General features: G+C 49.3%; 1 protein-coding gene across 3 annotated transcripts in view; it reads left to right on the top strand.

Moving 5' to 3' along the window:
* The first annotated feature begins 4,261 nt into the window (after positions 1–4,261).
* Positions 4,262–26,848, top strand: part of LOC147010558 (uncharacterized) — a 73,864-nt gene continuing 51,277 nt past the window's right edge. The window contains exon 1 of one of the 3 annotated variants that reach the window (XM_085860416.1): positions 4,262–4,284. The gene's annotated coding sequence lies outside the window, so the exon portion shown is untranslated. Of the gene's footprint in view, positions 4,285–6,549; positions 6,739–26,848 lie in introns of those variants that run through there. The other 2 variants (XM_085860414.1, XM_085860415.1) reach the window with 2 other exon arrangements.

Genomic DNA, 26,848 nt, shown 5'->3' with positions numbered 1-26,848 from the left:
CATTAAACAGTAGCACTATTGACTTATAAGAACCAAATTGATTTCCAGGCTTTTGTTTTTTCAGAGATCATGGAGATATGACAAAGTTATTCCAGCAATTCCTTGCTCAACGAGCAATTTCATTTGTTTGTTTGCTTGTTTGTCCACACAGAACTTTCATGTTTTTCTCCACAACCGCTTGTCAGATCGAGAAGAAATTTTCGCCATTGGTGCGACTACTCATCATGCAAAATGTTTTAATGATAATTATGACGTCATAAGTTACGTGGTGTGGCAGCCATGTTGGAAAAATGGTAAAAAAAATTGGACCTCTATCTCTGAAACCGCAACAAGGAAAAAGTTGAAACTTGGCACACGGGGGAATAAGAGTGATTTTTATTACATCAGAGGTGCCTTCGTTATGACATCATAATTGCAGATGTAGAAGGCTACATCCGATCCGTATGAAAAGTTTTGAGGGTCATCTCGGGATAAAATGGTCCACAGAATTTTTTCATGACGTCATTGTCACGTGATTCGGCAGCCATATTGTTTTGGGGTTTTTTTAACCTTCAAAAATCTTCTTTGAAATGATTCTGTCTCTTATTAATTACGTAACACACCAGTATGGTTATGATATGACACATGTGTGTGCGTGTGTATGTTATTTGTTGTTATCTCCATATGCAGGTTTCAGAAGATGTGAAGGAGTCCTCCCAGGTCATATGGTTATGAGACATGTGTTGATCCCCATGGGTCTGGAACTGTGAACCAGAATAGCACTAAGTTACTTGACTTTCCAAGAAGTCATGGACGTAGGGTGGCTAGTTCAAGGTTTCAGCACCCACAGGCTCATCGCTGGACTTGTTGTCCCTCTCTGGAAAGGGAAGGGTGATCACCAGGACTGCAACAACGACCAAGGGGTGATGCTCTCAGTGCGGGCCAAGGTCTTTGCTCAAATAATTCTTGATAGGGTTCGCCACCATCGACTTGAACATCAGTGCCAAGAGCAGTCAGGCTTTACAACAAAAAGGTCAACGATTGACCGTATCCTTGCTCTTTGGGTCCTCATCAAACGCAGACGAGAGTTTTTGCAGAGGATGCTTGCAGCCTATGTTGATCTCTGTAAAGTGTTCGATTCAGTGAATGAGGATGCCCTCTGGAGGATTCTTGGTCTTCATGGGGTGCCACCAAAACTGATCGATCTGATATCTGAACTATATGCTGGTACTGAGAGTGCTGTGAAATGTGGTGGTACCATCTCTGACTTATTTCCTATTGTTACTGGAGTTCGTCAGGGATGTGTACTGGCCCCCACACTTTTCAGCACTTGGACGGACTGGATTCTGCGGAGGATGCAGAGAGATCAAGCAGTGCATCATTTGGGAATGTCAAGATCTCTGACCTTGATTTTGAAGACAATGCAGTCATCTTTGCTGAGACTCTGAATATCCTTTTGGGGGCCCTCAAGGTGCTGAATGGGAAGTCAGAGCCACTGAGATTACGGGTTTCCTGAGTCAAAACTAAGATCCAGGCTTTCGGTGACATCTTGGATGCTGCTGTCCTGTCTGTACCTGTTTGTGTTGAGGATGTTGAGGTCATGGAAAGATTCACTTCCCTTGGCAATGATATTCATGTTTCTGCTGGCTCTGAGCCAGAGGTCAATATACATCTGGGTCGGGCCTGGGGAGTCATGGATTCACTGGATCATGGGGTGTGGCACTGTCGGTACATGTGCAGGAGGACGAAAGTCTGAGTCTTCAGGTCCTTGGTGCTTCCAGTCTTGCTCTTTGGATGTAAGACTTGGACTGTGATCAGGGATCTGACGAGGAGGAGGAGGAGGAGATTGGGACCATACTCTGTGTCGAGTGTTGGTGCTGTTTAAGCAGTCTCTTTGGCTATTGGGCACAATCCTGGACTGGTCACCACTCCGACACAGTATACCAGCAAGTTGGCACTCATTCTGCCGACCTCGGAAGGATGACAGGCCGAGTTAACCCCACCTGCTATTGATTCAACAGCTGAGCGGGATTTGAACTCAGGATCCTTGGATCCAAAGCCCACCACCCTAACCATTAAGCCAACACCAGGCATAGCGATCTGAGTTGGAGATTTCATTCCTTCAGTACCAGATCTTTTCAGAGAATCCTTGGCTCTCACTGGTCAGACTTTGTGTCCAACAAGCGGCTGCTGAGAGAGGCTCAACTGAGATTTGTTACCTGCATCGTCCGTGAGTGTCAGCTGCGGATGTATGGACATGTGGCTCGTTTTCCTGACGCTGATCCTGCTCACCAGATTCTCTCAGCGAGGGATCCTCATGAGTGGAGGAGGCCAATGGGCTGACCATGTGCCTCATGTTTGCAGCAGGTTAATCAGCATCTGAATGACATGAGGATGGGCCAGGCATCTGCCTGTGGGACGGTCAGACAGAGGCCCCTGGTGTACCGGCGGAAAGTGGACGCAGCAACTGGCTGCTCTGGTGCATGCTCCCATACCTGACCTGACACCAGTACACAAAATACACCACACAAAACTACACAAACACTACACAACATATCACACAAAACAAGTCCTGGCGAGGGTCTGCAATCTCTGATTGCTCTTTTTCTTGTTTTCAATGATCTCTTTGGGTTCATGGTTCCATGAGGTTTCTGGAAATGAGACATTGAGATTGTTGCATGTGTGCCAATGCATTTGGCTTTACATCCCTCATTTGGCATTTGTGTGCACAGCTGTTCTGACATGAGTGTTTTTACATCCCGATAGGAGGTGGCTCTTGCTTTCTGTTTCGACCTTCCAGAACCTACACCTGTCCAATTGACTCAGTCCTGCCATTTTTTTAAGCCATTGGTGTAGTGTCTCTGGTCTTAGGTATATATAATGATTTGTTCTCCATCCCAGTTGAGCTGACCTCTTCTTATCCATTCAAATGAGCCTTCTTTGTCTCTTCCCATGTCTCTCCAACTCTTTTTATATTATTACATCTTCCTGCACTTTTGTCATTCTCTCAGTTTTCAGTGTATGTCTGTTGATATTTCGCTTTAAAAACATAGGTATTTTGTCATTTTTTGTAATTGTTGGGGCTGTGTTCATTGTTGTTTTGGTCTCCTGTACGCCATCTTCCATTCGAACCTGTCTTTGGAAATTTTTTGCAAGGTAGGTTGGGGGTACCTTTTCTGGTTTCTTGTCTTCATGTTTGTGTCCAAATCGGATTCGGTAGTCTGTTGAACTTTTCACATATTCAGCCAATCCTACAATTGTCACTCTGTGTGGTTGTGTGGTTGAGCTACATTAGGTCACTACCTCCTTCTCTTTCCCGGTTTGTACGTGTGTGTCAGAGATAGTGAAAAATTATATACAGCACTGGATTGCCAAAAGGAATTCAAGTGGTGCCACCTCAAAAAGAGATGGAAGAATGATCGGAGAGGGAGAGAAGGGGTTCAAGGAGTGTGATGGGCGCGAAGAGAGAAGGGAAACAAGATTGGGTGTAGATCGGTGCAGTAAAGCGAAAGAAGCGAGAGCGCATGTCGATATATAATCTGAGGAGTGGGGGTTTGGCAGGGGTTCAACAATTCAGTCATATATATATATACGTAATAAATAGATGCCCCATCACCTCATCTCACATGGTGAAACAAGACACCGTATTTAGAAAACTATGTTCTCAACCCATAAAAAAATGCACGTTCGACTGCACAAGAATTCCAATAGACAAACGCAAGATGCTGACTGGCATCAAGTTATAATCAGATTCACTGCTGTTAAATAAGAACTTACCTTCCTGTCCTGGTTTGAGTGAGGTATCCAGCTGTTGAGCAGTATAATGTGTGTCCTGCCTGAACGACCATAATTCCAGATTTTCCGCTTGTCTGCAGGGGATAGAATAAAACCAAGGAAATTACAGACTCTCACTCGGACAGTTGTGGGTAAGTTACCGAGGCTGCACCTTTGAGGCTCCATTGATAGGTCAGGTCAGGTATGGGAGCATGCGCCGGAGCAGCGCGTCACTGCATTCACTTTCCGCCAGTACTCCAGGGACCTCTGTGTGGCCATCCCCCAGGAAGATGCCTGGCCTGTCCCCATCTCCTTGAGATGCTGATCAACCTGCTGAAACCATGAGGCACGTGGTCAGTCCATTGGCTTCCTCCACTCACAAGACTCCCACACTGAGAGAATCTGGTGAGCGGGATCAGCATCAGGAAAACGAGCCATGCTCCAATGAGAATCCATGACTCCCCAGGCCCGACCCAGATGTCTATTGACCTCTGGCTCACAGCCAGCAGAGACATGAATATCACTGCCAAGGTAGGTGAATCTCTCTATGACCTCAACATCCTCACCACAAACAGGTTCCTCAATTGACATTGAATCTTGTAGGCCCTGATATGCTTCATCGAGACAACACCTGTTGATCGGCACTTCGTTTGAAACCGTCTTTTGTTTGGTTAATACAATTTCTGTTTTATTCACATTTGCAACTTCTGTGCATGCAAGCCAAGTTATATAATTTATCTTCAACTATAACTTTCACTGTGCGGTGTGAGCTCATTCAGTGCTAATTGTATTCTTGGGTGCAGTCAACTGAGGTTTTTAATCTGGGTAGGCCAAAGGAAGACCTTCCACAGGAGAAGAGAATAGGCGGCCTGTGGGCACTCACGGCCTTGCTCCTCTTTTCTCATGTCTGTGAAACCACATTCCTGAGGCTGTTCAACTACACTTTTCCTTCCAGTGCTTCAAACAGGTGGTGCACCACCATTTCACGTCACCTCCCCCCATCCCTACTCACAACCTATTCTACCCCCCATTAACACTACCTTCCCTAACCTCACCTTCTTAGTTGCAGATTATAGTTTCCTCTCCTCCTTTCTCACCTCTTTTTTCCTCTTTGTACATTACCCTTATTGTTGAATTCAACTGCTGCCCTTGTGTCCCACTACCCACCATCACCTCGCTCTTCCATGAGCCTTCGATGTTATATTAAAATGCAGCATGGCAGCCATGAAGATTCCCTGCACAAACGTATCCTGTAGATTCCCGGAGGTATGAAAAGTTGTGATACCTCTGCTCCTGTTACTACATACCTTGCAGCAATGCAAACCACGAGGTATTGTTTAGTTTTATTCAGAATATCATCTCCAACCGCAGATCTGCAACTTGAGGCAAGGTGTAAAAGAAAGGCAGGTTTCATCTCATGTGTAACAAGTTCAGGTTGACACCAGTGAACAACAACAATGTGATGAGTGGTACGAGTAGGTGGTACCCTCCAAATGATCTCATTAAAGCAGCGAATTGGGATCTTCGTAAAAAGTTCTTCATCGCAGAAAATAAACTGGTGTGAACTCAAGTTGTTATATTTGCCATGACAGTTGAATTATATAATTTTCTGTGATTTAATTAAAGTTGTGTAGTGGTATTGTTAGGTTGGCAGGATGGCCTAGAGGTATGCACACTCATCTCTAAGCTGTCTAGCCTGGGTTCCAATCCCAGCCCAGCTATAAACTGTCATCCTGGTGTTTCACAGGCAAGGGTGGTTGAGCAATGCGTGTGCTGTCCCTCGAATGGGCCTTAAACCGGCGTCCTGTCCTCTGATATGAGTAGGTGGGCATTAAAGATCCCACGATGTCCTTTGCTAAGAGTATGTGAGATATTTATGCCAGGTTGATAAAATTCCTGCCCTGACTACTTGCTGGGAAGGTAATGGCAAACCACTCAGCATAAACTGCTTCGGTAGCACCGACGCTCTGTTACAGACTATGGTATATTTCAATCAGAATCAGTTGTATTTTGATTTTTTTCATTTAGTTACCGAGACTGTTGATTTCCTGTTTTATCTTGCTTGGTCCAGGGTGACCCCCACCACTCACACTTCATCGTCGACCTTCACTCTCCTCTACTTGTCCCCATTTTTCTCCCTACAATTTTGGCAAGCTACGCTGTTTGGTTAGAAGGAACAATTTTTGTTTCCAAGGGGCTATTGATGGGACCACAGTCCTTTGTGTTATAAGTCCTTATTCATTCATCTCCCTCTTCTCTCTCCAGTGGATCCATCTTTCTGCATTTGTTATCTCTTCAGCTCTTCCATTAAAGACTTAATCAAAGTGTGCTGCCCACTGTCGTCTGATATAATCTCTGCCATTTCCACTTCTGAACTGGTTCTCTGAGACCCTGGTACCCCTTTACCTCTTCCACCTGCAACTCCTCTCCTCACATGCTGTGAGGCACATTGTCCTCCCGTTTCTCCTTCACCCCACTTTGCGTCTGTGGACCCTTTGCCCCCTGTTCTGCTCTTCCATGAGCCTCGACACCTGCATTGAAAAAGAAAGAAAGTCGAATTTACATTCCCACTGCTTCCACTTCGGCAATCTGTTGGCGTACACATCAACATCTGTTTCTGCATATGTATATCAATCTACGCCGTACACTGTACTGTATTGGTATGTACACGACCATGTATGAACAACCTGGAACTTGTTTTTCCGACTCCCTAGTGAACGAGACCAGGCAACAGAGAGCGTACCTGGCCGCGCCCAATAGCCCGACCCGCCCTAAGGCGGCACGAACCGCACCCTCCTTGCTCGCACCGCCCTTTCGCAGACAGAGAACTGCCCATGAGTCTCACCCCGGATATCCCTTTCTGGCCATCTCATATCAGTTTCGAGCTGCTGGGAAGAACGTCCACCTCTCACGGTGTTCTCTCTGGTGGGCATCATGCGGTGTGAGCGTGCGACCCACGTGCGCTTCAGGTGCAACTTCAAGCCGGTGGGAGTGTGACTTTGATGACTTGGCGCTTTCTTAGCCTGTCTTTGTCTCCACTATATACATAGACATTTTAAGTGGAATTTTTTATGGTGGTTTGAAAATGGACAGGTTTGCCAACCACTTCCAATCCCACCTGTCCCCCTCTTGTGTGAAATTGCAAATTAACAGCTCCCTGGTGGCAGCACGGGTGCCCTTGTTGTTGACCCGCCATTTCCCGGGATTAGCCTGCGAAGTTTAATGGTTGGAAATGTCGAATAAGATTGCGGGTTCGTCCATCCAGCTTGAGGCGCTTCCGTCGTGAGGCCATGAGGGTCCTGATCGAACCTAACGAGTGAAACAGGAGATAAAATGCTGTTCAGCTGGTTGTCCAGATCCATAAAAGGTCAGCTTTTAAGACGAACACGCTTTAACTAAAGACGATAATGATTCGATCTTCTACGATGTCGTTCACACACTTCACAATGGATTCTTTCATGGAAGAGTTTCACTCCAACATGGTGAGAAGTCACTGCACATCAACCATCTCGACTGTATTCGACAACTGTGGCATTTCCAACTTTGATTTATGGATTAAAAGATGTTGCCATGGTCGTTGTTGTCGGTTTGTTAGTGCTTGGTCAAGACTATTAAGTCCCTTTGGACTTGCTGATTGGGTCAATTAAGAGCCTTTTTATTCCTGTCTGCAATACCTGGTTTGATAACATTACTTTGAGCTTTGACATAGCACAATAGTGATAGGTGGCACAATGCAGTCAACATCTTTTCCTTTCAGTCCAAGGTTTGCAACATAAAGATTTTTGTAATAGTTTTGACATTTTCCTGATAATTGTGCTTAAACACTCTGGTAGCTCTTTGTCAAATTGTTCAGACATTAATGGAGATGAACGATGGTTTGTTTGTTGTTGGGTCTCATTCGCAGTTTGCATTTGTGTTGTCAGTAGTTTTGTGTTTCGCTGCTTCAACACCCACTTTCGATCGTCTCTTTCGATTTGACTCCAGTCTGTGCAATCCATCTTTGGATTTTATCTGTGCTTGATAAATTTTTGGGTTCGTGGGCACTTCTGCTCAGAGATGTGATGAGGCACATTCTTGGAAATGCACTTCATAATTTTTGTCTTTTTTGAAATAACTTTTATTCATCACAACATATTATAATTTTGAGAAGGTTCGATTATATTATGAAGAAGATAAGGGAAGATGATTTATAAGACCACCTACCACCAAAGGTGGTGCTATTTCCGATATTACAGTATCTATATGTATATACATATATATATATATATATACATATATATTTATATATACATAAATATAGAAACATGTGAAGTGTGACGAGCACTCCACCGATCCCCAATGGACACAGTCCTACACCCGCCGATTTTTTTCGATTTTCCCACCGATCACATCACATACCTTCTGGTTGAATGGTTTGCATTAGCAGGAACAATTGTCTGGGTGGCAGATGGATGGTTGCTCTGTGCAGATTATGCGGTATTACTATGTGAGACATAATCTGTGGCGATGCTCACCATCACAGTCAGGAGGTGCGTCTGATGTGTGTCCATATATATTGTTGTGGTTGACCAAATTCGCAAACCACCATTCAGGTCCCTTAGGTGAGATATCTCGGTAAGTATATGTGTAGTTAGGCCCAAACCCGTTGTCTAGAGGGAATAAATGTCATTCATGAGGGCTGCGACTCTTCAGGATAGCCGTTTTTCTTTTACTATCTTTATTTTGGACCAGCCGCCATTATTACCACCACCAGCCACGTCTCAACAGCCACCAACCACAACGCCGCTTCACCACAACCGCCACGACCTTCACCGTCACAACTCGCCACCATCACCGTCATCTCGCGCCACTTGTGGGCACCGATGCTGGACTCGTGCGGGGCGCGCACCGAGCAGCGTGTTCAAAAACATCACGGACTTTCCGCAGAAAAACGGATCAAAAACGACTCACGCCCACTTTTTTTCCGTCCAATCGGTGAGCGAGGGGCGATTTGGCCCCGCCTCCAAGGCGTTGGAGGGCGGTCGCTACATGCAAATTCATGGATCAAAAAGCATTCACGCCCACTTTTCCTCGGGCCAATGGGGAGCCAGCAAGAGAGGTGAAGGGTCGGAGGCAGAGGGTCAAGGGTAAAAGGGCGAAGCCACGGGGCTTATAAAAACGACTGCGTTCGTCAGCAGTTGAGAGTTCGCAGTTGGGAGTTCGCGGAGCCAGTGAAGAGTTGGGACGAGTCAAGAGACGGAGAGGGCGATCGGACGAAGCTGTGGAGAGGTGGCGGCGGCGAAGGCGGTTGAGGGGGTGCTCGCGTCGGATTCGGGGAACTGCAGAGGGAGAGGCCGGCGGCGCGACCAAGGTCGTGGTGGAGACGCTCGTCGCGGGACCCGAGATTTTGTGAAATCCTCCTTTCCCCGAACATCAGCAACCCCCTCCTGTTTCCCCCCACGCTGAGATAGTGCGACAAAAGGGGGCCCCCTTCCCACCCCCTACCAGACACTGTCCGCGAGGCCCGCGGAGTTGAGGCACCACCGCCACTTCGCGTCTCATCATCAGACGGGTAGGCCCGACACGGTCTCGGCCCCAGGCCCGCCTACCCCCCTCATCCTGGAGGGTGGTTCTCTTTTCTTTTGCTTTGGGAATATGTGTTGTCGGCGCTGTCTGTGAAGTAAAATTGTATAAGTGTTGCCGAGTGCCCAGTAGTCGGATAGATCTGCATTGTTGCATTTGCTTTTTGTCTTCTTCTTTTACATGTGCTTTTGGTGGAATTGTATATGTGTGCTTTCCGTTCATCGCGAAATAAATGTGCTTATTATTGAACTGTTTTCCCACTTCGCTTCGTCATTTCTTTCATTGAATCCCCATCTTGCTTCACGTAAAGGGTTGGTCGTGGGCTAAGACGCCCGATAATTAATCGAACCGTCGAGGCCGACGAATAACACCGCTCGGTTATCCCGATAGTACGGAACGGGTCGCTTAAGTGGCCCGTGTCCGAAGTCGACCTGCGGCGAGGTGCGATCGTCTGGTCTACCCTCCGTGTGGGTACTTAGGTAGGTCGAATTTGGCGAGCAACCCTATCCCACGCGGGGGCCGATTGGCTCGATCGCGGTGAGACCGAAAGGTCCACCCGTGACTGGTTTCCGGCGTTAGTCCGAGAGGGTCACGACTGGATTGTCCGTCCGGTGGGCGACGTGCCGCGATTCGAGTTACGTGGCCGTTCGCACGCCGGTGGGCGCGAATCCGCAACACTGGTGTCAGGTCGTGCGATACAAACTCATCGCCCTCCTCGCAGCACTGGTATCGGAGAACGGGAAAACGGGCTGTCCTGTCTCCAATTAAATTCACGGGAATCGGTCCAGGGGTGAGAGAAGCGACCCCCGATTCCCTCCAAATTACGAGCGAGCTAAATTAACCCTTTACGAGAAGAAAGATGGCGTCTCAAGGCGAGCGGGAGCCGGGGGTATTAGAAATGGATGTAGAATGTGTAGGATCCATGGCTCAGGATGAAATCCCCGTGCAGGAAATGTTAATAGTACAGGAAAACGAACCCGCCCAACTGAACCCAGAGCCCGAAATGGGTGCGGCAGCGGCCGCGGTGTATGACGCCTCCCCCCCCCTCTCCACCAAAACCCTTCCCCAACCCCTGCCGAAACGGCTCACCCAAGCGCACCCGACATGGCCCAGCTATGCGCCATGCTGGCGGCAATGACAAACGAAATGAAAGGAATGAACGAAAAGATGGATACAAATACAAATGAAATGAAAAACGAAATGAAAGGCATGAACGAAAGGATGGATACAAATACAAATGAAATGAAAAACGAAATGAACAAGCAAATAAACGGAATGGAAGCAAACATGAAGGAGGAAATGAAAGAGCTACGGGGTGAGACGCAGAACATGGGAATGAGCCTAAAAGGAAGCTTGGAAGAACTAAAAAACGAAATGAAAAAGGAAGTCGACACGATATGAGCGGAGGTGACCGGGTTAAAAGAGAAAGTAAAAGGAGTGGGAGTCGCAATGGAAGAAAGTAAACAAGAGAGGGTAAACGAAATAAAGACGGTGGTGGGAAAAATAGACAAAGTAGGAAAAGGATTGGGAGAAGTAAAACAGGGACAAGACCAAATAAAGGAGGAAATCGGGAGGAACACGACGGCGATAGAGGAATTAAAAAGAGAACAAGGGAAAATAAAGGAGGGATTGGGAGCCGTGAAGGAGGACTGTGAGAAAAGACATCGGGAAATGACAGACAAAGTTGAAAACCTGCGAAAGGAGGTAAAAGCGGAGACACAGAAAGGATTAAAGAAGGTGGCGGAGGAATGTAGAAAGAGACATGAGGAGGTAATTAATGAAATGGAGCGGAAAGCCGGAGAAAAGACAGAGGAACTGGGGGAGCAGATAGGAAAAAACCGGGGCGAGACAGAAGAGCAGTTTAGGACAACGAGGGAGGAAATATCCAAGACAAATAAGATGGTGACACAGGTACAAGGGGAGGTGGAGCAAATAAGAGAAAAAGTCGGGGAACTGTCGTTAGGAACGATAGGGGAGGAAATAAATGGGATAATAAAGGGGAAAATGGAGGAAATGGAGAAGAGACTGACGGATAGGGTGGAGGCCCAGTGTGAGAAGCAGGGTGGCCTCCTTCGGGAACAGGAGGAGAGGATATACTCCCTCGAGGCGGATCGTGCCCAGGTGGGGCCGGTGTCACAAGGCGGAGGAGCAGGCTTGCCCGATGCGGGGGTGAGCATGCCAAGCTTGGGGAGGGTAGAGGCCGCGGGGTCTTTTGGCCTAATGGGGGTACCCAGAATGACTGTTCCGGGGGGTGTGCAGAGTGCGAGTCCAATGGCTTGGGAGAGTAAGCGGGACGACGCGGGGCACGGACAGACGCGGACAAGGGTGGTGGAGCCCCCGGGCAAATGGCTCGGACCCTGCGGGAGTGAGGAACCGTTGGGACTGGGGAGGTACACTCCTCCCGGAGTCCCTGGGGAACGGGAGGAGACCTCGAAAGAACCGAGGGTGCCGCTACCCCCGTACGATGGCAAGACGGACTTGAGGGCATACATGGCCCAGTTCCAGTGTGTTGCCAGAGGCAATGGCTGGAATGAGGTGCAGGGTGTGGCACAACTCACAGCGGCCCTGTGTGGCGTGGCTTTGGAAGTCCTGACCACGGTACCCAGTGAGGGGGCGACCCTGGAGGATCTCCATTCGGCCCTAAAAAACCGATTTGGCATGGACCAGCAGAGCGAGCTTGTTAAAGCTCAGCTCAACGGGCGCAAACGACGTCCCCAGGAATCACTGGGAGAATTGGCACATGACATTCGCCGCTTGGTGGGGATCGCGCACACCAACATGCCACCGGAGTACCGGAAGGAGATTGCCCTGGACCATTTCCTTCGAGCAATAGGGGGCACCGATGTCGGAGCATTGCTCACCGTATGGCGCCCGGACAACCTCCAGAAGGCGGCTGATACTGCTGCCTGCTGGGAGGCAGCCAGAACGCCATTGGGAGGGGCTGGACGCCACGCGGTGGCAGTCCGACAGGTGGACCCCGTGCACGACAGTGCGCTGGGAGCCGGGGCAACCCTGGGCGACCAAGCGCGAATGGAAAGGATGGTGCAGGGCATGTTCGACCGCCGGTTCGGGAGACCTGGGGAGAGGCGGTCGGGCCCGGGAAGGGCGGGAGATGGGCCATCGGGGGGTACCCCAATTCGGAATGGAGGGGGGTATAATTCGGCGTACTGGAGGCAAACACCTTACCAGAAGAGGTGTTATAATTGTGGCGCAGGGGACCACCTGCAGCGGAGGTGCAACGCCCCGCGCAGGGAAAGGCCCCCGCGAAGAGAAGAGCCACGGCCCCCTAGACCACCAACTCCGCCCCGGGTCAATAGGGATAGCCAGGCCCAACCATCACCCCCCACCAGTCCCCGGGAAACTAAGAAGTGCCGAACATGTAGGGCCGTGTTCGGCAGACTCAGACGGAGAAGAGCCCTCAGAACTGCGACAGGTCATCAGTTGTGGCCAAATTGGCAAAGGTAGCTTAACAATTCGGTGCAAGATTGCCGGCGTAGGGGTAGACGCCATTGTGGACACAGGAGCAAGCGCCACGATCATCAGCCCTGTGGTCCTTGATTCGAGTGTAGACGGTTGGGATGAGATCCACCGTCTGCAAAACCATAGTTTGCAGCTAGCTACTGGGGCAACGGCCCCTATCATAGGACGTGGTTTCGTGTCGTTTAAATTGGGCACTGTGAAAACCAAGATAGAGGTTTGGGTGGCAGAGGTGTACGACCCATGTCTAATAGGGTTGGATGTGCTGACGGCCGGTGGTTGTAAGATCGACTTGGGCCGGGGGGTCATGCAGTTGGGTGGTGAGGAGTTGCCGTTAGGGGGCGTGAGCACGGATGAGAGGGTGGAGCTGGAGGCTCCTGACTCCGTGGTCATTCCCCCGGGTGCCGAGGCGGTGGTCCCGGCCCGGTGGCGAGCAACCCCAACGTGGCAGGGCCCCTGCGGCCTGGCGGAACTACCGGCAGGGCCGTCAACCCCGGGCTTAGTCGTGGGCTGCACCCTGGTAAGTACCGACGGGCCAATAGCGCCCGTGCGGGTGATAAATGTTAGCACGGAACCACGCACTATCAGGAAGGGCACGAAGGTGGCAGATTGCACCCCAGTAAAAGAGGTCGCAGAGCTGAGGGACGATAATGTCGAGCCGGACCGGCCCCAGAGGGGGTCTCCAGACTCGATTAGGAATTGGCCCGGTCCCATTTGTGAGATGGTAAATCGGAGTAGTGTAGATTTGGAGGATGCCCAGCGGGAGGCCTTATACAAGCTGGTCGACCGACACATCGGGATCTTCTCCTTGTCACCCGAGGATATTGGACGTGCGGGCCTGGTGCAACATCAGATCCACACCAATGGGGCCCGGCCTGTCCGTCAGCCTGCTCGAAGGCTCCCATGGAGCAAAAGAGAGGAGGCTGATGAACAGGTTGAAAAGATGCTCAATGCAGGTGTCATCGAGCCCTCGGGAAGTCCTTGGATGTCACCAGTTGTGCTGGTTAAAAAGAAGGATGGGACCACGCGTTTCTGTGTGGACTATCGCCAGCTGAACAACGTGACACTCAAAGACTCCTATCCCCTGCCTAGAATTGACGATACCCTCGACGCCGTTGCAGGCTCTAAATTGTTCTCAACTTTGGACCTCAAGAGTGGGTATTGGCAGGTGGAGATGGATAAGACGGGGAAGGAGAAAACGGCATTTTCCACAGGGAAGGGACTGTATCAGTTCACTGTGATGCCGTTCGTTTTGTGTAACGCCCCCGCCACCTTTGAGAGACTGATGGAGCGTGTACTAGGCGGCATGCCATGGCAGTCATGCCTGGTGTATCTGGATGACGTCCTGGTACACGCTAAAACATTCACCCAGGAGATAGCCAATTTGGACCAGGTGTTTGGGCACCTCAGGCAGGCAGGGCTGAAATTGAGCCCAGAGAAATGCACTTTGTTCGCGACAGAGGTGGCCTATCTCGGACACGTGATAGGCCGCGAGGGGGTGAAGACCGACCCCGGAAAAATTACAGCGGTAGAGGAGTGGCCCGTACCTACAACTGTCAAACAGGTACGGGGCTTTTTGGGACTTTGCTCCTACTACCGGCGTTTCGTGGCAAACTTTGCGGAGATAGCCAGGCCCCTTCACCGGTTGACGGAGAAGGGGTTGAGATTTAATTGGACGGAGGAGTGCCAGGAGGCCTTCCTCAAATTAAAGGGGTGTTTGACATCCACACCCGTTTTAGCGTACCCCACCGATGACGGGATGTATACCCTGGACACGGATGCAAGCCAGGAAGGATTGGGAGCAGTCTTGTCTCAGACACAGGGGGCGTGGAAAGAGTGATCGCGTATTACAGTCGGGCCATGAGTAGGCCCGAACGAAATTATTGCGTAACTCGCAAGGAACTATTGGCTATGCTGTCTGCCGTGAGCCATTTCCACCCGTACTTGTACGGGAGGAAATTTTTGGTTCGAACTGACCATTCCTCCTTGCAATGGCTCTTACGGTTCAAGGAACCGGAAGGCCAAATTGCAAGGTGGTTGGAAAAATTGCAGCAGTACGATTTCAGTGTGGTCCATAGAGCCGGTAAGGCTCATGGGAATGCCGATGCGCTCTCTCGACGCCCCTGTCTGAGGGAAAACTGCAAATATTGCACGAGACATGAGGAGAGGGACCAATTGGCAGACGCCTCCCCGAAACTCCCAGTCCGTGCGGCCCGGGTGGTAGGCCCAACTTTGCCACTAACCGCGGGAGAGGAATTTGGTGGATTGGCATGGAGCACGGCCCAGCGGGAAGACCCCGTGCTAGGGCCAGTGTACAAATGGGTCCAGGAAAACAGGAGGCCCGGTGGGGAGGAAATCGCCCCATTCGGGGCGCGAACAAAGGCATACTGGGCTCAGTGGAGGACCCTAGAAATGAGGGACAACATCTTATATCGCAAGTGGGTGGAGATTCCTTCTGAACAAACTTCTTGGCTGTTGATAGTCCCTGATGGGTTTAAGACCCAAATTTTGAAACAGGTGCACGGTACCCGCGCCGGCGGCCATTTGGGCAGGACCAAAACAAAATCTCGGGCCCGCCGGAGGTTCTATTGGGTTAACATGGGGCGCGATGTACAGGACTGGTGTCGAGCATGTGACGCCTGTACTGCAAAAAAGGGACCGCCACAGAGGATGAGGGCCCCACTCCAACTACATCAGGTTGGGGCTCCCCTTAAGCGAGTGGCCATGGACATTTTGGGACCACTGCCCCCCACTCGCCAGGGTAATAAGTACGTCCTCGTAATTATGGACTATTTCACCAAATGGCCAGAAGCCTTTGCCCTTCCCAGCCAGGAAGCAGGGGTTGTGGCCAAGGCCTTCGTAGAAGGATTTACATGCCGGTATGGGATTCCGCAGGAGCTGCACACGGACCAGGGACGAAATTTTGAGAGTGAATTACTAAAAGAGGTGTGCAGGCTCCTGGAAATTCGAAAAACACGGACAACGCCCCTGAGACCACAGTCTGATGGCATGGTGGAGAGGTTCAACAGGACCCTGGTCCAACAGTTGGCCCTCTTCACCGCCATTAACCAGGAGGACTGGGACGAACACCTTCCGTACCTCCTGATGGCCTATCGCGCGTCCCAGCACGGGTCTACCGCATGTAGTCCGGCGCTGTTGATGTATGGACGGGAGCTGAGAAGCCCCGTCGATTTATTGTGCGGTCCGACGCCTGAGCAGCTTGATAGGCCCCCGGGGGAGGGCTATGCCCGTCGGTTGGAGGAGGGCTTGGAGAAGGACAACGCCTTCGCACGACACCAGCTCCAACAGGCGGGCATAAAGATGAAGCGCAGGTACGACCACCAGAGCCAGGTGAGCAAATACCCACCGGGGACGAAGATTTGGTTCTTTAACCCCCGGCGAAGGAAGGGCAGATGCCCGAAGCTCACCTCACCTTGGCAGGGCCCGGGGGTCGCCCTGGCGCAAGTCAGTGACGTGGTCCTAAAAATTAAAATGGGACCACGAGCCCTCCCTCGGATCGTCCACGCGGACCGCCTGAGGCCTTACAAGGGAGACCTTACGCCCTCATGGATATGTCTTGCCGGAGGAGTCGGTGCTGGAACAGCCGCTCCCGCAGAGGCGCAGGGCTCTCAGAGCCTTGCAACGAGTTCATGAGCCCAGTAGGAAGGGAGGAAATTCCCCCCTGGGAAATTGATTAATGGGATTATTTGAGGACATGGACAGACTTATGAATGTGTAGAGGGGACGTAGCTTAGCTACGTAGTGTTAAATGGAACGTGCTATAGTGTAAGGGAAGACGTGGGAGCACGAGTTAGTTAGGGGATGCAGATAGAAGGATGGCAGAGTTCAGCGGTGTGTGTGTGTTGAAGAGTTGTGGGTTGTGAGGTGAGTACGTGTACATGTTGAGTGAGTGAGGCCAGCGGGTCTGTGTGTATGGAGCGAATGGGGAATGCATGGTGCGATGAGTGATTGGGGGGAGGAGTGACTCCCGCCCAAGGGACCCCGGGGTCAGTGTAGAGTGAGTTAGCTGGGTTAGTCAAATTGAAAAATGGAGGTCGTTTTGTTGTTGGTGGGAGTGTAGGCTCGAAACCCGTTTGGAGGGGTGCAGGAGCCCTGTTGACGGGCTTGGGAGCGTGGCTGCGAAAGGTGAGTATCGCTGAGTGGGTACCCCGGGCACCAGGCTAGTCGGCCGTGGTAGGCCAAGGGCCCATGGGGGGCCGGGATAGCGTAGTGGGCACGGGTGCGCCTGCTTGGTGCGGGGGCCCGGGGCGCCATTAGCCGCGTGGGCAGTGTTGTGGGCACGGGTGACCCTCGGAAAGGGGCCTGGGAAGCCAGCCTGCCACGTGTGCGTTTCAGGGGAGGTGCCATGGGGGGCACTCCCCGGTGTTAGGGAGCTGGTAGGCTCGGAGGCAGTGTAGTGCCCGGGGGTGCCATAGCGGGAGAATCGGCAGAGGGTCGTGCCTGCCAAAGGGAGCCACGTGTCCCAGCCATGAGACCGTGTGAGGGCACGGAGAGAAAATTGGGGGGCGAGGCCCGAAATTGTGAGGACACCAACACAGGCGACGGGAATCTGGGTTGTTAGAACCAATAGTTTAAGCGAGAGGCGCTTGTTGAAAGCCCCGGGGTAGTTTAACAGTTAAATGGATAGGGTAGATTAGGAAGTGTACCCCTCCGCACCATCCATCCCCTCGCTGTCGTTGTGGGCCGCTGGACCCACTTTGGTTATAGATCGCCGAACTCTGGGGAGGCCATTCTGAGGCTTCGTTGGGCCATTCTGAGGCTCGACACAGGACGCTAGCTCTCCCTTATTCCCCTCCGGGAAGGGAACGTAGGGGTTGGGAGTAGGCTAGGTGACAGGATAGGTTAGCCGAACAAGGACGATAAAGGGGGTTAGGGGACGATTTATAGAGGGGAAGTAAACATAAAAAAAAAAAAAAAATAAGTTGGGGCTAAATTGGGGTTTGACAAATTAAGGGAGTGGGTATAGACAATGACAGGCAAAGGCGATAGGTTGGGAGGGAGACCGTAGGGTAGGTCCGAGCCCGCCTTCCGAGTGGCCAGCACCACCGCACTCCCTCCACCAACCTCCACTGAACGGCAAAGGCTGGCCAACTTCATCTGCCGGCTGGCTGTTTTTCTTCAAGGCCTGTGCCGGCCAGTTCATCTGCCGGCTGTGTTTGCCTGCAGCGGCCTTCTTCTGCGGGCTGTGTTTGCCTGCTGCCTTTGCCATGCCATGCCCACTGCCCCTGTTCACCAGCCCCGTTCAATTTTTGCTTTGCCCCCCCCCCCTGTTCATTGCCATGTGCGCCAGGATCAAGGCAACAGTTTGCAAGCTGCAAGAACTGCCCAGTTGGCAGCTACAACACGGGCCTGCAGTGGCGGCCCGTGCACCGTGTTTGTGTTCATCCATCCATTCGTTGTGCTCATTGCGTGTGCCACTTGAGCTGGCACGGAGACTGCATTTGTGCAGCCCATGCACCGTTGTGGTTCACTGCGTTCAGTTCAAGAGGGAAGGCCTTGGACTGCGTGTGAGCAGCCGGCCACGTCCCCTGTCACCTGCATTGTTTGAGCCAGAGACTGCATGTGAGCAGCCTGGCTCCCTGCTAACTGCTTTCTTTTTGCAGAGTTCAGTGATCCTGGGAAATGGTTTAGTGTAAAATTTGTAAGTTAAGGTAAGATGTACTGTACATATGAGTGCGCCCCCGGCATGTTTGTCTTAGCGCCGGCAATTTTATTTAAGTCGTCCGTGTGAGTGAGTTTGTTTAGGTAGTTACTCAGCCCTTAGGTTATTTATTTTGGGGACACGAATACCATGAATGTCGCACTCAGGGATCCGTAGGTAAAATGTTCTAGGGGAAAACTACACATGATGGCACACGAAAATTTGACGACTCGGGACGAGTCTGTAAAAAGGGGAGGGGGTAGTGTTGTGGTTGACCAAATTCGCAAACCACCATTCAGGTCCCTTAGGTGAGATATCTCGGTAAGTATATGTGTAGTTAGGCCCAAACCCGTTGTCTAGAGGGAATAAATGTCATTCATGAGGGCTGCGACTCTTCAGGATAGCCGTTTTTCTTTTACTATCTTTATTTTGGACCAGCCGCCATTATTACCACCACCAACCACGTCTCAACAGCCATCACAACAACAACCACCAACCACAACGCCGCTTCACCACAACCGCCACGACCTTCACCGTCACAACTCGCCACCATCGCATCACCGTCATCTCGCGCCACTTGTGGGCACCGATGCTGGACTCGTGTGGGGCGCGCACCGAGCAGCATGTTCAAAAACATCACGGACTTTCCGCAGAAAAACGGATCAAAAACGACTCACGCCCACTTTTGTTCCGTCCAATCGGTGAGCCAGCAAGAGAGGTGAAGGGTCGGAGGCAGAGGGTCAAGGGTAAAAGAGCGAAGCCACGGGGCTTATAAAAACGACTGCGTTCGTCAGCAGTTGAGAGTTCGCAGTTGGGAGTTCGCGGAGCCAGTGAAGAGTTGGGACGAGTCAAGAGACGGAGAGGGCGATCGGACGAAGCTGTGGAGAGGTGGCGGCGGCGAAGGCGGTTGAGGGGGTGCTCGCGTCAGATTCGGGGAACTGCGGAGGGAGAGGCCGGCGGCGCGACCGAGGTCGTGGTGGAGACGCTCGCCGCGGGACCCGAGATTTTGTGAAATCCTCCTTTCCCCGAGCATCAGCAACCCCCTCCTGTTTCCCCCCGCGCTGAGATAGTGCGACAAAAGGGGGCCCCCTTCCCACCCCCTACCAGACACTGTCCGCGAGGCCCGCGGAGTTGAGGCACCACCGCCACTTCGCGTCTCATCATCAGACGGGTAGGCCCGACACGGTCTCGGCCCCAGGCCCGCCTACCCCCCTCATCCTGGAGGGTGGTTCTCTTTTCTTTTGCTTTGGGAATATGTGTTGTCGGCGCCGTCTGTGAAGTAAAATTGTATAAGTGTTGCCGAGTGCCCGGTAGTCGGATAGATCTGCATTGTTGCATTTGCTTTTTGTCTTCTTCTTTTACATGTGCTTTTGGTGGAATTGAATATGTGTGCTTTCCGTTCATCGCAAAATAAATGTGCTTATTATTGAACTGTTTTCCCGCTTCGCTTCGTCATTTCTTTCATTGAATCCCCATCTTGCTTCACGTAAAGGGTTGGTCGTGGGCTAAGACGCCCGATAATTAATCGAACCGTCGAGGCCGACGAATAACACCGCTCGGTTATCCCGATAGTACGGAACGGGTCGCTTAAAGTGGCCCGTGTCCGAAGTCGACCTGCGGCGAGGTGCGATCGCCCGGTCTACCCTCCGTGTGGGTACTTAGGTAGGTCGAATTTGGCGAGCAACCCTATCCCATGCGGGGGCCGATTGGCTCGATCGCGGTGAGACCGAAAGGTCCACCCGTGACTGGTTCCCGGCGTTAGTCCGAGAGGGTCACGACTGGATTGTCCGTCCGGTGGGCGACGTGCCGCGATTCGAGTTACGTGGCCGTTCGCACGCCGGCGAGCGCGAATCCGCAACAATATAATTAATTTGTAACATTCGTGGTAATACATTTTATAACCAATTAAAGTTCAAGGTTCAAGCTTTAAAAAAAAAATTCTCAAAAAATTTCAAAAAAAAAAGTCTCCGTCGGACATACACACAGGAGAGCGAGGTGGAGCCCAGAAGTTTGGAATGATTTCACAAAAGTTTGAGGGAGTACTTCAGTGCACAGATATATAAATATATATATATATATATATATATATATATATATATATATATATTTACATGTATGTATATACAGTATATATATATATATATTTACATGTATGTATATGTATATATATTTACATGTATGTATATGTATATATATTTACATGTATGTATATGTATATATATTTACATGTATGTATATGTATATATATTTACATGTATGTATATGTATATATATTTACATGTATGTATATATATATATATATATATATATATATATATATATATATATATATATATATATATATATATATATATATATATAGACATGTATTGTTATTTTTGTGGGGTAGATGGAGGAATTTCTTGGTGAAGACAGGATTGTATTGCGTAGCATGGTCAGTGGACGAGGAGGAGACATCTCAGTATAATTTAAGTCGGGAAAACTGTAAGCTTAAGATTGTTAAATGTCACCACATGTTGGGTGGTGCTATGTTAACTTGGTAGGGTTTAGGGAGACTTTCTCCCAGTATGTGATTCCCCCCTGTGAACTTATCTGATGTTTTTGCATTCACAAGGCAGGCTATGAAAAGTAAGGACGTTTCAACAACAACAACAACAACATAGCCGAACCTTCTGAGCAGGCAGAAACCCTGCCTTCCCGGCTTCGTACCAGCAGGCCACACCCCGAGTCTTAGGATTGGTCGGTGTGACGTCAGAAGGGGCGAGAAAGGACATGGAGTTGATGTGATGAACGCGGTTGAGACGGAGGGTCTCATGTTTCCTTCCTCTCCTCATTATGGTCAAGAAGGCAGTGCGATTCTCTTTGTTCGTGAAGGGTGAATTTGCGCGTGTGCTGGAGCAAGATGCTTGTCATTGACTGTTCGGCTGAGTTGTGAAGTTTTATGTTTCTGAGGAGAAGAGGAGAAGAAGAGGAGAAGAAGAGCGCAGCTCTTCGTGATAACTCGGCGTTATCCCGTTGTATATTCGTGGAAGAAGGTGGGCCATTGTTGTGATTGGACCCGGTGTTAAGGGAGGAACGGTGGGGCATGTTTGGCCATGAAAAGAGACTGTGCGGCGGTTTCTTGCCCCTGAACGTTGAAGACCATCCACGCGAATTACCTCATGTACGTTTCCCGTGCGCAGAACGACTGGGTGCCATTTTGGGTGCAGTTTCCCGCACGGTGATTCTGCGGTTCGATCGCCAGGCTCATAAAAGGTCATCTCTGGACACACAGGGAGGAGTGCCACAATAAAGGGAGGATTGTCTTTTTTTTTTAATCTTTTCCCTTGTCTTTTTTTGTGAATGTGGAGATGCCTCAAATTAGGCTTTAGTTTACCTCACGTTTCATTACCTCATGCTTGGATATATTTTTATTATTACGCGTTGATTTATTTTCCTTAAGGATCATTGAATTATTTTAATTAAATCCTCATTTGTTAAATCTACTGTGTTTGTCTATTTGTTGTGGGTTCGAGTATGAACTCATGTGTTTCCGTCAGCTACGTGCCCTTGCCGCCTTCCGTCCCGTGTGCACCATAATCTCCAAGGATCTCAGTTGTTCCCCTCCAAGGTAGAACCAACCGTTCAGCTATCCATCCAGGTTAGTGTTACCCGCCCATCCTTGATGTCTGGGTCAGAAATGGCATAATTAATTTAACCCAACACTCTGGACATGACTACATCTATATATATATATATATATATATTGTTATGGAAATGGCCCTTATTGGACTAGTAAATATAGGATTAGCTCAGATCCCCCATTAAATGCATGTTTAGCTAGGTTGTATGGTAAAATGGACGTTACATGTGTGTCGGGAGATGTAAGAGGGTGTTTTATTGTTTGTGCGGTGGTGGTAGAACGAGAGCTCCCTCTTCTTCCTTTCCCATCCCGGACGAGGCCCCGCCCAGTCGGCTGAGAGGGTGTGGCCAAAAATAGGAAGTGAAACTGAGGGGAGGAGTTTGTCGGCTTCGCTGAGGGAGGCGTGCTCGGGGTCGAAGCGAGCGAACAAAAGAGAAACTGGAAAAAAAAGGGGTTCAGTTTGAGGCGAACAGTCGCTTTCAAGGCATGCTTGTGTTTTGAAGCGAGCAAATGAAAGAGAGGCTGCCTGCACATCGAGTCTGCCTTTTTGGGCAGTGGGAGAGTCAGCCTGCACGTCGAGTCGGCGATCGACTCTTATGAGGAGGTGATTCTGCCGTGAGAGAAACGGCAGCCGGCTTTGAGAGGCGAGCGTGGAAAAGGAAAGAAAAGGTGATTCTGCGGAGAAAGAACCTGAGAGGACGGAGTTGAGAAGTCGGGCTTTGAGGCGGGAAGGCAAGAGGGGAAACGACGGAGCCTCTGATGGTCCTTGCTCACCTCACGGCTCGACACGTTTGCCGATCCGCATGCCGGAGCCCGGCACCTCGATTTGGGCCTTGTCTGGTGAACAGGCCAGGCCTGGATTTGTGTGCTGGACCTTGGGAGAGATCGGCTGAGGCCCATCGTTGATCTGGCGTTCTTGTGCCGTCAGCCTTTCATGGGGTCGGAGCGCGCGGAGACCGAGTGCGGTGCGGAAAAGGAAGATTACGGCGCCGCCATCTTGCCACGCGGCGCGTTCGAGCTGGGGGCTCAAATCCATGGACATCCGCTTGTTGCGAGCGGCATTCGTGCTTTTTGATACTTTCCTCTCGTCCATGAAACATCACCAAGTACTCTGTCTTGTCTTGAATGCATGCTGTCTGTCTGTCTGTCTGTCTTTGTCTGCACGTTGTTTAAGGCATATCTCGGTAGGGACCCCCCTCGAAACCTGTAGTCCGTAGTTCCCTAGTTAAGAACGGGTTAAAGATTGTTAATAAAAACATTGTCGTGAATGGTTTGCTTGTGTCGTTTCCCCAATGTTCCCCAATAAATCTGGTTGGTTCGTATGAAGTTGCCGCTATGGATTAATTCGTGTCGCGTCGAGGAACGATCCGTTTGATTGGCATATAAAACCAAAATGGTTACAGACTGGCAGAAAACGCTCGGCATCTGACACAACCAGTCTGTAACCGGGGTTCTATTTCCCCAACTGGTAAGGTACAAGGATTACGTTGGTATCGCGATTGAAGACGCGTGACCTGAGGCCTGTGCCGAGCCGGCTGGCGTTATAAACCCCGGAGACGGCGGCGGTGAGGGTGGCACCAAGGGTTGGGTGAGAATCCCGCCACCCTGGATCCGCAACTATATATATATACAGTGGGGAGAACAAGTATTTGATACACTGCCGATTTTGCAGGTTTTCCCACTTACAAAGCACGTGAGGTCTGTAATTTTTATCAGAGGTACACTTCAACTGTGAAAGACGGAGTCTAAAACAAAAATCCTGAAAATCACATTGTATGATTTTAAAATAATTAATTTGCATTTTATTGCATGAAATAAGGATTTGATCACCTACCAACCAGTAAGAATTCCAGCTCTCACAGACCTGTTAGTTTTGTCTTTAAGAAGCCCTCCCATTCTCCACTCATGACCTGTATTAACTGCACCTGTTTGAACTCGTTATCTGCATAAAAGACAGCTGTCCACATTCAATCAATCAGACTCCAACCTCTCCACAATGGGCAAGACCAGAGAGCTGTCTAAGGACATCAGGGACAAAATTGTAGACTTGCACAAGGCTGGGATGGGCTACAGGACAATAGGCAAGCAGCTTGGTGAGAAGGCAACAACTGTTGGCGCAATTATTAGAAAATGGAAGACGTTCAAGATAACAGTCAATCTCCCTCGGTCTGGGGCTCCATGCAAGATCTCACCTCGTGGAGCCTCAATGATCATGAGAAAGGTGAGGCATCAGCCAGAACTACACGGCAGGACCTGGTCAATGACCTGAAGAGAGCTGGGACCACAGTATCAAAGAAAACCATAAGTAACACACTACGCCGTCATGGATTAAAATCCTGCAGCGCACGCAAGGTCCCTCTGCTCAAGCCAGCGCATGTCCAGGCCCGTCTGAAGTTTGCCAATGACCATCTGGATGATCCAGAGGAGGAATGGGAGAAGGTCATGTGGTCTGAGACCAAAATAGAGCTTTTTGGGTTCAACTCCACTCGCCATGTTTGGAGGAAGAAGAAGGATGAGTACAACCCCAAGAACACCATCCCAACCGTGAAGCATGGAGGTGGAAACATCATTCTTTGGGGATGCTTTTCTGCAAAGGGGACAGGACGACTACACCGTATTGAGGGGAGGATGGATGGGGCCATGTATCACGAGATCTTAGCCAACAACCTCCTTCCCTCAACAAGAGCATTGAAGATGGGGCGTGGCTGGGTCTTCCAGCATGACAACGACCCGAAACACACAGCCAGGGCAACTAAGGAGTGGCTCCGTAAGAAGCATCTCAAGGTCCTGGAGTGGCCTAGCCATTCTCCAGACCTGAACCCAATAGAAAATCTTTGGAGGGAGCTGAAGGTCTGTGTTGCCCAGCGACAGCCCCGAAACCTGAAGGATCTGGAGAAGATCTGTATGGAGGAGTGGGCCAAAATCCCTGCTGCAGTCTGTGCAAACCTGGTTTAGAACTACAGGAAACGTCTGATCTCTGTAATTGCAAACAAAGGTTTCTGTACCAAATATTAAGTTCTGTTTTTCTGATGTATCAAATACTTATTTAATGCAATAAAATTCAAATTAATTATTTAAAAATCATACAATGTGATTTTCAGGATTTTTGTTTTAGATTCCGTCTTTCACTGTTGACATGTACCAATGATAAAAATTACAGACCTCTACGTGCTTTGTAAGTGGGAAAACCTGCAAAATCGGCAGTGTATCAAATACTTGTTCTCCACACTGTATATATATATATATATATATATATATATATATATATATATATATATATATATATATATATATATATATATATATATATATATGTATATATATATATATATATATGTATATATATATATATATATATATATGTATATATATATATGTATATATATATATATATATATATATATATATATATGTATGTATACACATACAGGGTGTTTCAAAAAGAGTGATAAAACTTAAAATGTTTATTTACAAAGAAACAGAAACTTCAGGAACGTGAACAAAACATTTCTTGAAAGCTAATGACATGGTTATTTTCTATCACTGATTGCTGTTGCAGTAAGTCACTGCTTGGGTTAGTGAGAGACCAAGGTCTGAAATTGGCATTTATGCAAAGTCCTTGTAATTGACGTTCTCGATGTGTGCCCCTCCACGGTTCAGACAAGCATTGATGCTGACTCCAAAGTTATGTCCAACTTTTCTGGAGGTCTCATGTGGCACTGCCTGGAGGGAGCACCTCCTGCTTCAGATCATCCAGTGTGGAAGGGCGGTTGGCATAGAAAGAGCCCTCGGTAGCCCCCCAAAACCAGTAGTCCAGAGGGTTCAAGTCTGGGCTATGGGTGCCCAGTCATGAGCAGTACCCAGGGCAATGAGGCGGTTTCTGAAGAACTGCGGCAGGAAAGTGATGGTATCACCAGCTATATGCGAGGGTGCACCATCCTGCATAAACCAGGTCATGCTGAGCTGGTTTGGGGTGACCTTTTGGGCGAGATCATTTTGTAATTTCTGGAGCATGGCCCAGTAGTGCTCATCTTTGATTGTCACCATCCTACTGTTAGTGAGGCTCCAGCGTTCCCCATCTGGCATTGAAGGTGCTGAAGCATGTGATCTTCGGCCCTTTCAGGTCAGTGATCTCCTCAGGTGGTTCTGCCCCCCCCCCCGCCACAGGTGACTGCATATGATTTAGACTCATACTACAGAGCCACCACTTTTGTCTGCTTTATGGTCAATGGCAAAGTTGAGCTACAGAGCTCGAAATCACAGGGAACAAATAACACAATAACACCACCAAACTCCGAAAAGGAAAACGGTATCGGTCATAAAACAAAGAAATGGTAGGAATTCAAAGTTGTATCAATCTTTTTGAAACCCCATATATATAATATACGTATGTATATATGTATATATATATATATATATAATGTATATTGTATATATATATATATATGTATATACATACATACATACATATCTGTGCAGTGTCTGTCACGTGTTGTGTTATGTTGTCACTGAACTACTCCCTCAAAGTTTTTTGAAATTGTACCAAACTTCTGGGCTGCACGGAGCTCTCCCATTTGTATGTCCTAAGCATCGTAAAAATATTTTATAAATTTTTGAAATGCTTTTTTTTTTTTTTACTTCCATCTTCAACATATTTTGCATAGAAAAATGTAATTAATCACGAATATTACAATTTAATTTGCAAAATAAATGTTTGAGTTCTGCTTGGTGTAAATCATGACAACATGGCAACTTACGTACTTATCCTCAGT

Source organism: Eptatretus burgeri, chromosome 16 (assembly GCF_056783735.1).
Source record: "Eptatretus burgeri isolate ZD-2024b chromosome 16, Ebu_testis_v1, whole genome shotgun sequence".
NCBI classification, from domain to species: domain Eukaryota; kingdom Metazoa; phylum Chordata; class Myxini; order Myxiniformes; family Myxinidae; genus Eptatretus; species Eptatretus burgeri.
Note: the sequence above shows the minus strand (reverse complement) of the source record. Positions and strands in the feature narration are given on the sequence as shown.